The sequence below is a fragment of the Jaculus jaculus genome, chromosome 18, assembly GCF_020740685.1.
Source record: "Jaculus jaculus isolate mJacJac1 chromosome 18, mJacJac1.mat.Y.cur, whole genome shotgun sequence".
Classification (NCBI taxonomy): domain Eukaryota; kingdom Metazoa; phylum Chordata; class Mammalia; order Rodentia; family Dipodidae; genus Jaculus; species Jaculus jaculus.
The window spans coordinates 9243630-9257839 of NC_059119.1; the positions used below are offsets into that span (position 1 = coordinate 9243630).

Consider the following 14210-nt stretch of genomic DNA (forward strand, 5'->3'; position numbering starts at 1 on the left):
TTAGTAGTCGAGCTATCTCTGCAGTCCAACTCTTCTTGAGATCAGTGTCAGTTGCCCAATTTGTACAAAAATTTAAAATGAAAAGATAGTATTTGGTTTGAGTACTGTTACATATCGAATTAAAGGCCAAGTAACTTCACTGGTTTATGATTTAAACAGAACATTTAAAGATGGGAGATAGTACAGAAGCCATATTAGAAAAAAATTTATTTTCTACCAAGCTAGTCATGTAGCTTGATCTAAAAAAAAACAAAAACAAAAAACATATTCTCACCAGGCGTGGTGACACACACCTTTAATCCCAGCACTCGGGAAGCAGAGATAGGAAGATCGCCATGAGTTCAAGGCCACCCTGAGACTCCATAGTGAATTTTAGGTCAGCCTGGGCTAGAGTGAGACCCTACCTCAAAAAACCAAAAATAAATAAATAAACAACCCATATTCTATAAATTCTATCATGATTATCTACATGCTATCACCCATACGTGTATAACTGAGCCCTTATCTTGTACCAGGAATTTACAAACAGCATCTCATCATTTCATATGAAACTTGTTCATAAGCAGCTACTGTTTTTAAGTCACAAGAATCTACCTAGATGTTGAGTTTATTTACTGTTTTACACATGCATCCTCTACACCCATTCTACTTGTATTCTAGTCGTCAGACTAGACTGCCCTAACATAATTCCTACCCTTCAACCTAAGGTAAACCAAGCTAAGTTATGTCACTCTAGCCCCCCTTAGGAAACAATAGGCACCAATGTGCTCTTGGGATGTCTTTCTGCTACCTGTATGCTAATGTGCCAGTCTTAGGTTCTGCCCAGCCAGTGGCATCCACTCCAGCCCATTTCACATCATTAAATACAACGTGCACTTCGTCTTATGGGTGAAATTTCATAGGGAGGGTCAAATAGTAAAATATAAAAATCTACATATATTTTTATTGGCTTGACTCTGTTCATTTTTATGGTCTAATACACATTGATGTGTGGGCCTTTATTAGTTTACACTAAAATGCAAAATCATTAAGGTAGCTATAAATTAAAAGAGAAAGTTCACGGTTGATCTCTTAAATATCTAAAGTTTACATTACATATTTATTTTTGTGATTTTTTTGTTTATTTTTATTTATTTATTTGACAGCAACAGACAGAGAGAAAGAAGCAAAGAGAGAGAGAGAGAGAGAGAGAGAGAGAGAGAGAGGGAGAGAATGGGCACGCCAGGGCCTCCAGCCACTGCAAACGAACTCCAGACGCATGCGCCCCCTTGTGCATCTGGCTAACATGGGGCCTGGGTAACCAAGCCTTGAACAGGGGTCCTTAGGCTTCACAGGCAAGTAATTAACTGCTAAGCCATCTCTCCAGCCCCATATATTTCTTTTTTTTAAATTATTTTTATTTATTTATTTGAGAGAGAGAGAGAGAGATACAGAAATAGGCAGGTAGACAGAGAGAATGGGCACGCCAGGGCTTCCAGCCACTGCAAACGAACTCCAGATGCTTGCACCCCCTTGTGCATCTGGATAACGTGGGTCCTGGGGAGTCGAGCCTCAAATTGGGGTCCTTAGGCTTCACAGGCAAGTGCTTAACCGCTAAGCCATCTCTCCAGCCCCCTATATATTTCTTAATCTTAAAATAATTCCAAGTGATGGAAAACTTGTTTCTCTTTCCCTGTTGATTTTCCCTACAGGGTTGCCATCATCTTTATAAATTTGAGTCTCATATTCCTCCCATTTTCCCACATACAAAGGCTTTTGTTTTGTCAATTTTATGATTGGAATGACTGGCTAATCAGACCGGATTACCTCTGAAGAGCTGTCCAGAGGCAGGTCTGGATTATCTGCCTTCCGTCTTCTCTGCCCCATCCCCATGCCTTCTTTCTATGTAGATGAATCATGTATATTGAAATTCCTCCATGCAGTGGGTCCTTATGCCTTGCCAAATGTCAGTTCCCAGATCCAGGGCAGATTTTCCCTTTGAAGGACACTACATATAACTAGAAATAAAACCCTACCTTAGCTAAAAATAAAATTACATGCTAAGAGCAGGTATAGGTGTACCAATCAGGAGTGGGGTTGGGAAAAGTGCTTCTGAAGGCAAATAGTTGTATAAACACCTCTGAAATCATACCACATAGATTCTGCCACATTTTTCTTGACCCTGAGATGAGGCTGTACCAAAGGAAACAAAGCAAGGGCAATAATCCAAGTTTTACTCATTATCAGTGAAGTGCCATCATAGACAGTACTTTTCCCTAGTGTTCTCCATGAAGACACAGCCCTGTAGACTAGAAGGAATTTAGTCTATGGATCTGTGAGGAGCTTCTTGAGACTTAATAAGTGCATGGTTTCAAGTTGTATGGTTTCATCACTTAATAAAATAGAAAACAATAGAACTGTTACAGGGCAGATGCAGGAGGGAAACAGCCAGGATATTTTAGAGTAAACTATGTACATTTTTTTCTATCCTATTTCATATATTATTGAATTTGATGCTCAGAAAGATACTAGGGGATGATGTAAAAAAAAATCACAGCACAGCCTTTGACACATAGTAATAACATTCTCCTCTTCTTCATTAGCTCCGATTTCTAAGTACCTCTGTATACTTTAATATTCACATCCCAGCATCTAATTTTACTTAGAATGACAGATTGCTGTCAGACTCTAAAAAGAGAACCTAAATGACCATAAGCTCAGTACATCTGGACACATGATTAATACCAAGGAGCCAGATAAACCACAATCTTCAACCTCCAGACAAAGCCCAATGACATCTCCATGTTCATTTCCTCAGCATTCTTCAGGCTCTGAAATGAGCCAGTTCTCAGAGTGGGAAGTGCATTCTATCTGAGCATATTCCCCACGGGGGAAAAAAAAACTGCCTCCAGCCCCCTGCCCCAGGCTTCCATCAGTTTCTGAGTCTCTGCATAGCAGAGTCAACTGAAATTCTATTCACTGCAAGACTTCTTAATCTTGCCCTTCTGCTTTTCTACATTTCATATCTGTGCCAAGAATTATTATGCCACAGGCATCTTGTACTTGAGTTATTAATATGTCTATACTCCTCTTTTGAAAACAATAAGTCATCTTTTCTTTCTTCCCATGTTGATTGGTATAGACTTTCTGGCCACTATGATCAAGGTATTGTTGGCAACAATTCAGAAATACTAAGTCTATGGAAGCTTAATTGTGTTTTGTAATATGTGTATTTTTGTTTTTATATCATTTTAATTGCATATTGCATTCTCATTTTTGTCACTAAGATGGTACCAAAAATACACTTTAAAAAGCATAGATTTAGGAAATCATGTTCAGATTTAAATTGCTTTTATCCTGTGAATGGTCTGACAATGTTATTTCTTTGTGAGAACATTGTATGAACATTCTAGTTAGTACTTTAAAGTGACAGTGAAAGAGTTCATGGTAAAAGCTGTGAAATGAAAGAATGCTATTCAATTTAGATTATCTGACACATTAGTTTTAGTAGTTACATGGTGGTGTGTATTTGTATAAAAGACATACATCTGGGACCTCTCTTTGTCTACCTTCTCCAGGGAAAGATTTCCTTCTCTGAAGCTTAGATGTCTCCTCATATCACTCTTGTTTTGTAACGTTTCTGATTTATACCATCTGAGACGTCTCCTCCAGCCCCATACAAAGGGGGTACCCCTCCTCCTCCAGCAAGACTAGGTTGGAGGTTCTCAACTCAGTGATGATACATATTTAAAAAATATAGTATTCTGTTAGAAGCTTCAAGTTTAAATTCCTTAAAAGTAGATAGTTAGTGAAGCTCATCTCTCTCTCTTTGTTAACCTTTAAAAAAACGATTATGCAGAAAGCACGTTTAGTCATATTTAGACTAAATCACCTGCCCATTGCTGAGCATCTCCTCCACTCTATTCATTCCCTCAACTCCCTTTCACTGGATTTTATTTTTTTCCTTCTCCTCTCAAAATATCTTTCAATTTTTTTCTCTATCCAATTTTTTAAAATTAACCTACGTAAGTTGATATGCACCTTCAGACTGCATTAAAAGGAAAAAAATAGCAATGAGTTTTAATCTCTTAGGAAACCAATAATTATAAATTATACAGTCTAATAATTTAATGAAAAGAGTGCAAATGATCTATCTGATGTCATAATTGAAAAACTATAATTTGTTAAATTGAAGTCGAATTTCAGAAGTAGAAATTACATGCTTCCTACTATGTTTTTAAGTTGCATTTCAGTTGTGATATGTAAGGTAGGGTAGGTTTGTCAGATCATCTAAATATTATTTTCCATGGGAAGTATTACTTTTGCCATCAACAGAGAAGATTCATCTGTGGAACATATGTACCAGGTCAATTGAAATGAAATATTTCTTTATTAATAAAAACTTTAAGCTATGAGGATATTTGAGAACCTTGCAATTTGTTTTGTACCTTCTATTTGAAATTCCAAACTAATTTTTAAATAATCCTCCAAGAACAGTACTCCTCAGTCCCTTCCTTACTTTTTGTGCTACGGTTTTGCTACAAACATTTTTACCTATAATCTATAATCCTCCTTGCTTTGGATACGCCCAGTGGTTACTTAATTTATGAAAACTTACCCATCCTTATTAGAGAAGAATTAAAGAATGGTTTGGGTTTTGTATCTAGTTTTGTTGTTGTTGTTTTGTTTTGTTTTGTTTTGTTTTGTTTTGTTTTGTTTTGTTTTGTTTCCAGGACTGGTACCCACTTTCACTGTCCCAGGTCCTTAACATAACCTGAATAAATGGAAGACACTGCTCTGGAGTTTTTAGTAATCATTTTAGATTCAACAAGTTTGCCTAAAATATCTGATAGCAACTGAATGGAAGAACTCTGTGATTAACCTATAGCAGAGGCAAGGAGTTTCTGGAAAGAAGTATATAGTGGCTTTCCACAGGAGGCCCTCAAATCATATTTCAGAGGTCAAATTTGTATATAACTCCTTGAACCACAATTATCTCCTCATATTCTGTGCAGTCCTCAGACCCAGCAGTGTGTTCCGCAAAAATCATCAATGGTTAAATTATTCCCATTTTGTTGGCTCAGCTCACAGTGGCCCACTGATTAGTGTTAAAGGAAGAAGAAAAATTCTCTCTGATTTTCAATTTGTATTTAACTGCACCCAAGTGCAGATGCCATTTCTGGTAATATGACAAAATGGACTTAAGTTTCTGAATGTTTCTGTGTGCTCCAGGGGCAGTGTGCATGCTAGAGTGACTATGTTGTAGTTCAAAGTCTTGTAAAGGATGCAACTGGGTTTTCAGGAGAGTCATTTCAGAGTTAATTAAACCATCTCCACCTGTAATTTAAGAAAAAAGAAATAGCCCAACACTCTTAAAAAGCAGGAGGGAAAGGCAGTTTAAGAAATAGAAGTCCTCTGTTTATGCAGGGAATGACTTTATAAGGCAGACAGCCACACCACAGTAGAGAGACAACATTTCCTCAGCTGATTTGGTTCATTAACATGCACAGTTACAACAGGCTTCCTTAGAGCCTGCAGCTGAATGACCGAAGCCTCCATTTTACTCCAGTGTCACCCAGAACATGAGGAAGCAAACATACTGCCCGAAAACAATTGGACTCACTGAACTCCAGCACAGTCAACACCGAATACATTTCCCAGGGGCATTTTAAAAGATGTACTTTCAAGCAGGTGGACTCCAACAGGAGACCATCCTATCTTCCTCTCAAGGTAGTTATGAGCAAAATTTACAAATATATCTTAAGTAGGGTCCACATTGAGTTTAGGAATCCTCAGCTCCTTGCATTCAAATGTATGGAATTTGAATCTTTCAAATAGCAAGTGTGTTCTCAGAATTTATGAGTGATGTGAAAAAAAAAATGGAAGCCACAAAAGCTATTTGTCAAAGAAACTGCAGAACGCACTATGGGTCTGCAGGGTTCATTGGCAGAACTCAGGATGAGCAAGGGAGGAGGGGTGCTAACAGCTGCAGGCTTGACTGCCCTGCCCGTGCCAACCAGAGCATGGCTGAAAGAAGAGCTGACAAATGAAATTAAAAGAAAAAAAGAGAAGGTAGTTCTTGATCCATTTTTTAAAATTAAATCATGACATCAGTATATACAGATGAATACTTGCAGAATCAATTTCACATAGGTGAGACCTGTAGAATTTTAAAGGTATTCAAATTAAATCCACTCATGGAAGACTTTTATTTCCCAGTGTTGGGGAGAAATTGCATACTTTTAATCCATCAAGCTTGAGTTAAACTCAGAGTACAGCCTGGTTTGATTAGCATTGTGACGTGTTACTTCATCTATACATGGTACGTTAGGACCTAGGCAGTTTCGAAGGACAGCTGAGTGCTTGTGAGCTTAGCAGGTGTTCTGTAAAAGTTACTTTTCTTCCCATTTCCCCTCAATGTTCTCACAATGCACCAAGTTAATTTGAAAAGTAAAGTGGGAGCTCCTCACGTTAAACATTTAAATAGCCCATTCTGAGATCTAGTCATAATGATTAAATGTCCCTGGTGCTCCATTAATCAATCATTAAATCAAACCCAAAAAGTGTCTACCAGAAACTTGAAAGCCCCCTGTTAATACTTTAATAGGCTTGTACTAAGTATGATTTTGTGGCAATTTTGCTTAGCATCAAAAGGAAAATTCTGAGGCTACAACTGCTTCTAATGACTTGGTATTACCTCCATTTTATGAACATTACCTGATGAACTGTCTCCACTATCTTCCAAATCTCCTTGAAAACTTTGCCTAAATCCTGTCACCCTCCTCCTTCACCCCTATTCCCTGCCACTCACAATTTTGTTCTCAAAACATGGCTACGTCATATTTTCACATTGTCTTATAAGGACATGCCCCCAATGAAGTAAGCCAACTTGCCTGTGTAACTTAGTACCTAATTGTCTCTTAATGTGAAAACAATATAGGCATTTGAAAGAAAAGATCACAATAATAATATCTACATTTTGAAAGTTCAAACTGACCATGAAACAATGGCTAAATTATGAAAGAAGAAATTCTGCAGGGAGGTACAAGTGCATTCCAACAGGCATTTTTGAGCCCTTACTATAAGCCAGCACACAAGCACATCTGAAGATCCATACAATGTACTAGCAGTCAAAGAATATTTAAAACATGGAGTCACACTACTAGGAAAGTCACTATTTGGCTATGTTTGAAATTTCACTTTATAAGACACTGGATTTTCACTTGTCATGAAAGAAATTTGACATATGTCCTTCATTGGAGACATGAAAATAATTAGTTACTTTACAAGACCAAAAGGAACAGAGATGAAAAGAGCTACAAGAATTTCTAAAAGACACAAGATCTGTTAAATTATAGATATTTAACACAAATCTTACAGAGCTGTTATGTAGTTCCATTAGTTAATTAGTTAGTTAATGACTTTGAAGTGCTAAATCTTATTAGATGTTTCTTTACACCTTAGCACATATGAGAGAGAAATTACTCTGAAATTAGAAACTGAGTATACCACTCAAAGATATTAGATCTGTTCATCATCTACCTTAAATGTTCTTTCTTTCTCTGGCATTTTTTCCAGACAGTGCCTTAAAAGCCTCTTTAGACCTTAACCCCCAGTCTCTCTAATTTTCATTGTTGACAATGGTTTCCAGTGAACACTCAGTGTAGGCTTGAGCAACCCCCAGAATTAGGTATCTTGCCTAATAATAATGCAATTCTTATTTCATAATAATATAACATTGAGCCACTTAATCTTAGTTAAATGTACCATTGTACACAGCAAGGAAGAACAAATACCCCATCAGGCAGATCTGAGAGTAAGCAATTGAGACCCAATGGCAAATTTTATGCTCTTTAAAAAGAGTGATTTTCTTTCATACATAGTGAGAAGTTAAGAAAGGACAACAGAGATATATCCAAGTTGTCAACATTCTATTATGTGGGAGACATGTCTGTATTTCAAGCAAAACCTTTTCATTGACCTATAATACACACAGAGAGAGGCACACATATCATAAATGCATTGATTGGTGAGTACTGTGCACAATGGTGTTTTCTGAGCCCTGAGTAAGAGACATTAGCAGCAAGCTAAGCCCCTGTAATTCCTCCAGCTACCTCCATCTCCAAGGTAACTATTACTCTTACTTTGAACATCACAGGGTAACATTTAGTGCTTCAGTATTTAATATAGATGGAACTGAAAAGTTTGTATCCTCTTATGACAACCTCTTCTTTTCACCTCAACATTGTGTTTTATGAAGTTTAATAAAATATTAATGATAGTATAATTGTAGATCTACACTTTTTTTTAACACTGCCTCTCCCTCTTATCCCTACCCACATGTCACACAGCATTAATCACTTTCTTATTCAAAGAGAGGATCCCTATACCAAGTATGAAGACCTGGATGAATCTCCTATCTCCTGTATTGCACAGCATGGGTGATCCAGGGGTTGCTAGAGAAAAATGTCCTTCTATAACTACTGATTTTTGCACTGGTAAATACAATGCAGTCTCTAAGTATGTTGTGCTTTTTAAAATCTAGTGATATGCAGAGTCTACTCTTTGTACTTGCACTTGTTTTCATCCCCAAATCCTCCACCTGAATTGTCCTGCCACGCAGAGCTCTTTGTCACTGGCCTACAACTTGTAGAAAACACAGACTCTACTCTAGTGTTGTATATATATTTTAAATATTGGGTAAACTACTTCATACAAGGTGCTAATGTCTAAATCATTAGCTCTCCAAGGCACGGCCCCAGGACAGCGCTATAACACTGAGGACCAATTACTCTCTGATTGCTCTCTAATGAGGTCTCTTGTAGAGCGGCCTTTATTGATGCACTGTGAGGTCCCTCTACACTAAAGGACTCTAAGAAACAGATCCATGGCACTCAGTACTGTTTGTACTCTTAGAAGATTATTAAAATTATTTCATTATAACATAATGTCTTTATGAAGACCCATGGGGGAAGGGAGAATATTTCCATGTCTAAAGAGCATTCTGATTGTTTTTCCATGTAAGTGATCTTGTCTTCCTATCTATTCTTGCCTCTATAATTCATTCTCTCTCTCTCTCTCTCTCTCTCTCTCTCTCTCTCTCTCTCTCTCTCTGTGTGTGTGTGTGTGTGTGTGTGTGTGTGTGTGTGTACTAAAACTATCAAAGCACACAGAAATAAACACTTATAGTAAGTGTTTAGGACTATATAATTTGTGGGATTTGGTCTACCTTTATCTCTCTTTCTTGGTTTCATCTGCTTTATTCTTTCTTTGTTCAACTATCATCTCCTGAAAACACAATGATGATGGGCTGTGATGACCTACCAAGTGAGCCTGAGGACCTCGGCTCTAGTCACTAGCACTTACTTAAAACACCAGGTGCAGTGGCACATGCCTGCATGCCTATAATCCCAGCACTGAGGAGGCAGAGAAAAGAAGATCCCTAGGGCTTTGATGGCAAATCAGTGAATTGGTCTAGACTCAGTAAAAGACCCTGTCTCAAAAAATAAACTGGCAAGCAAATGAGGAAGAAACCCAGCATTGACCTCTGGTCTCCACTTGTATTCAAAAATGCACATGTCCACGCACATGCACACACACACACACACACACACACACACACACACACGCACACACACGGAGGTAAAAATAATGTTCATGAATTTAGGCAGAATGCAAGTCAATTTAATAATATATAATATCTCTTAAAAGACAAGCTTCAGTCACTGAAGGGCAAGCTATCAAGTAGAGGAATATATAATTTAGAGAGGGGCTCTCTCCACAATTGTTGAATCATAGCCCATAGCTGGATTGAGACATTAGGAGATCTTTGCTGAATGCATTGACCAAAGACATGTTTCATCAAGTGGACAGAGGAGAGAATGTGTAGAAAAACTCAAGATGAGAAAAGGATACCAGCAAATGTACTTATGAGAAAACACAGGGGCATATTTTTAAGAAAGTAAAAGTACTACTACATTTCTTATGTGACATTTTGTGACAATTGGCCCATTCTTATTTTCTAGACTCTCAATTAGAGTTCTACTTGGGAAAGATTGATTAATGTAGTATAAAGAGCCATGGATTTATAGAGGTTAACCATGAGATACAATATGGCTCCTTTTCTTTCTGATATGTATATATGATTAGGAAGAGGAGACACAGCAAAAAAGGGTTGTTCCATCCCAGGCTAGGACCCCACATAATCACCAAAATGGATGACACTGAAAATACTAAGTGATAAATGTCACTGATTCCTTTTGCTTTTAAAATACTAATGTTAAAGTCAAGTGGAGTAATTCTCAGAAAATTAGTGATAATCCATGAATTGATAATCCACAGTGTAGTCAACTGAATTCTCCAATATGTTAAAAAAAACACACAAAGGGGAAAGTATCCAATGGGTCTTTTAATTACAATCTGCATTACTTTTTAGATCAAAGAAGTGATTTCAACTCAGATAAGTGAAAGATGTGAATTTTTTTTCTTTGCTCTTAAAGTTACATGACTATGAGGCTGGGAAAATCACAGAATCAGTCTAGCAAAATGATGATTAATCTTCTTATCATAGATTAGTAAAATGTATAATGTGTATGAATGATCCCTAGAAAGGTAATAGAATAAAGTCAGATTCATATAATATTTTACTTATTTAAATATAGATGCTGTCAAATTCAAAATAAATTCATTGAGAAACAATGACTTAAGGAAATTTCATGCTAACTATCCCCTTCAAAAATAACTACAAGAGGGCTGGAGAGATGGTTTAGTGGTTAAGCACTTGCCTGTGAAGCCTAAGGACCCCAGTTCGAGGCTCGATTCCCCAGGACCCACGTTAGCCAGATGCACAAGGGGGCGCACGCATCTGGAGTTCATTTGCAGTGGCTAGAGGCCCTGGCGCGCCCATTCTTTCTCTCTCATTGCCTCTTTCTCTCTCTGTCTGTCACTCTTAAATAAAAATGAACAACAACAAAAAAAAAATTAAAAAAAAAATAAAAAAATAACTACAAGAAATGTAAAAACTAGGATGTACTAGGCCAAAATTTCCTTTCAGCAAGGATTATAGTAATGAACTTTACTGGAACACCACTGTAAATATTTGAAATTCTCACACGACATGAAAATTAAGCTCATTTTGTTCATGCATGGCAAATGTCAGCAGACTTACTAGACCATGTCACCCTCCGACTATACAGGGCTTGAGCGGCTAGTGTATACATAAAACCATATTTCTTCCAAATATTTTGTGAGTCTAGAAATTTGTGCCAGGTGGATGGAACACTTAAGCTACAAAATGGAGAATACTTTGCTAGAGTTCTGAATGACTCAGAATAATAGGCCCAAAAGCCATAAATCCTTTCATGACTTACTTCAATCTCTATTCAAGCCAGGGTGATGCTCCTGTGCAATTTCCATTTAAACAGATAAGTCCCAACAAAGCCAAATTTAACCATTCCTTGCACATAAGTCTACCTTAAATCACAGGTATTTCTTGTTCCTGGAGCATTCCTTTCTGCCCAATGCATCTTATGTTTTATGACCAAATTCAACCCTTTCATGAACTATTTTCTGGTTACTATGGTTTGAAGAAATTGTCTTCACCCATCAAATCTGATTGCAAATTATCTTGATTATTTTATTTCTATAATAAAAAGTTATTTTCTGCCTTCTGACATATTTACTTCTCTCCCCACATTATCTTCCTTCCAAGAATATTTCATAAGGGTGAAGCATAGCTTACACACCTTTTTCAGTATTTCAGACACAGTTAAGACAGAGTTTGAGAGATAACATATGTTTAATCATTGTCTATTTAATAAATTAATATGTGGATACAAAAAGGTGATGCATATGAACAACATGCTAGACTTCTAATCTGTTTAATGAAACATCTTTATTTCCTACCTGTGCCAAAATACTCAGAAGTCTGGCATCCAGGTCATATCATGAAACATTTCACTCCATGTATTTCATAAAATTTCAACAATTGTTTTAAAATATTATATTTATTTATTTATGAAAGAGAAAGAGATAAATATATGTATATAGAGAGAATGGGTGCAGCAGGACCTCTAGCCTCTGCAGACAAACTCCAGACACATGTGCTACCTTGTGCATCTGGCTTACATGTGTACTTGGGAATTGAACCTGGGTTCTTAAGCTTCAAACACAAGTTCCTTAACCACTAACCTATCTTTCCAGCTCTCAACAAATGTTTATTATTTTCCACTTACCAGAATTGCACTAGATGGCACAAGAAGATTTGGTAGTATGCATCATCCCATTGATTAAAATACCAAACACTCGGCTGCCTCCATTTACTCCACATTAAAAAAATAATAAAATAGCATGAATTTATGTAGACCACATTGCAAAGGGTTCTGAGCAGTGGCTGTGCAGAGAGCAGATTTGCCCAGTCAGGGATTTGGGTCTTCTATTTCATAAGAAATTGAGGTTTGGTCACACAGGACCAGAATTTGAATCCTGATCTATCTGATTCAGCAACTCTCTTGTAGTCACTTCTTAATCCTCTGAATAGATGTCACAGCTATTTATGTACAAGTCATTTTACCACAGTACATAGTATATGCCATAAGCCCATTGCTAGCTTTTTCCACATAAAATTTCCTTTAAAACATTACTATTTTTAATGGAATAGTGTGTAGCATTATGGACAAATTTTCTCTGGAATATTTCTTACCACATTCCTATGATAATGCTACTTTTTACTTATTATCCAGAAAGGTAAACTGAGGTATAGAAACTTTCAGTCACATGCTCAAGCTTAGAAACTAGTTAAAGCAGGGCATGGAATCTGAATGTGAGTGATTCTGGGCCCCCAACCATGATACAGTCCTTGCACCCTTCTTTACTAATGTTTAACTGTGATTTTCCACCCCAAAATGAATGAAATTATTTTAAGGTCTTATGCTAAGAATATTTCTGTTAGCATGGGAAACATTTAACACTTCAGCCGGCAAGCCCTGGAGAACAGAAAAGGTGCAAGGGTTGAATAAAAAATGGGTCGTCTTGGCTGGCCTGACAAAACTGTTTGTATTTTTCAGAGCTGATCTTTAAGTCCAATCTTAAAATGACAGTGAACCTTGATCTTTTGTGGACAGACGACCCTGTCCCAGAGCCATTTAGAAAATGCAGGGAAAAAACTGGTCCCTTGGCGAATTGGCTGGCTGGCCTCTTCTTCCAGCTCCGTGACTTTCAGCAGCTCGGCATAATATGGGAAACAAGTCAATATTTTCTGGCATGCTGAGCGCATTTCCTCCCCTCCAATATTTTTAATCATAAGACAGGTGCAGAGATCACTTCAGCCACCACTGGAGGGGGGATGGCATCTGTCACATAGCCACTCAGAGGCAGAAGAGCCAAAGTGAAAAGAATACTTATTGTGATAGAAAGCGTGTAGGGGAACAAGCCTCACACGTCTGAGTGCTGGGGGTTTGTAAGGGAACAGCCATCACTTTGGTACTTATACATACCTCTCACCAGCTCCTGAAGAGGGACTAGCATGTCTTCAGAGAGAAAAGACATAAACAGGGCATCTGTAGCAGCCAGAATGTAAATCTTTTCTGGGCTACAAGGGGTCTTGGAGAGAACCTTTTGTTTGTTAGCCGCTGACAGTAAGGTCTCCAAAGGTTAAGACTTGTCCAGAGTCACTGAGCCAAGCTTTGATAATCCAAAGCCACACAGGCAGACCCAAGGTTTCATTTTCTCCTCTGCTACCTCTGAGCCCTCCTTATTTTATTTTGTTGCTAGCATTTTGTTTTCTCTTCTGTTTTGTTTCTGAGGGTTACTTAATGAAAGGCAAAGTGTGACCTAGCATCAATATAAAGGGAATTTATTCTGAATGTAAGGAGTTCCATACACCCAGTGCCTTTCTCCTGGCAAAAAACAGTTAGTTGTTCTTAGATCTAAAACAGAGAAAAAGGGTCATAGTCAGAAGTTTCTGGCAAGGACAGAACGTGAAGCATCTAAGACTCTGCAACATGGCTGGGCTCAGCCCTCCTATTCCACAAGGACATCTACTTTTCTTTATGAAATGTGAATTGTCAAATTCTGCTTGGTTTCAAAATGATCAGTTTATATATAGATCATGGGAGATTTATGCATTCATCAAACCTAACAGCCACGTATTCAATGCCTGTCATGCCATAGTAGAAGCTGGAGATTCCAAGGTTACAGCTCTGATATATCATTTCAGCCTTTTGAAAATAATG

The 14210-nt window shown here is 37.6% G+C and overlaps 2 protein-coding genes across 2 annotated transcripts in view; one reads left to right on the forward strand and one right to left on the reverse strand.

Annotated features, from left to right (window-relative positions):
• Ctnna3 (catenin alpha 3) overlaps window positions 1–14210 on the reverse strand; it is a 1402587-nt gene that overhangs the window by 801380 nt on the left and 586997 nt on the right. The gene's annotated exons all lie outside the window — the stretch shown is intronic.
• The window catches only part of Lrrtm3 (leucine rich repeat transmembrane neuronal 3), a 165460-nt gene that overhangs the window by 9898 nt on the left and 141352 nt on the right, over window positions 1–14210 (forward strand). The window lies entirely within an intron of this gene.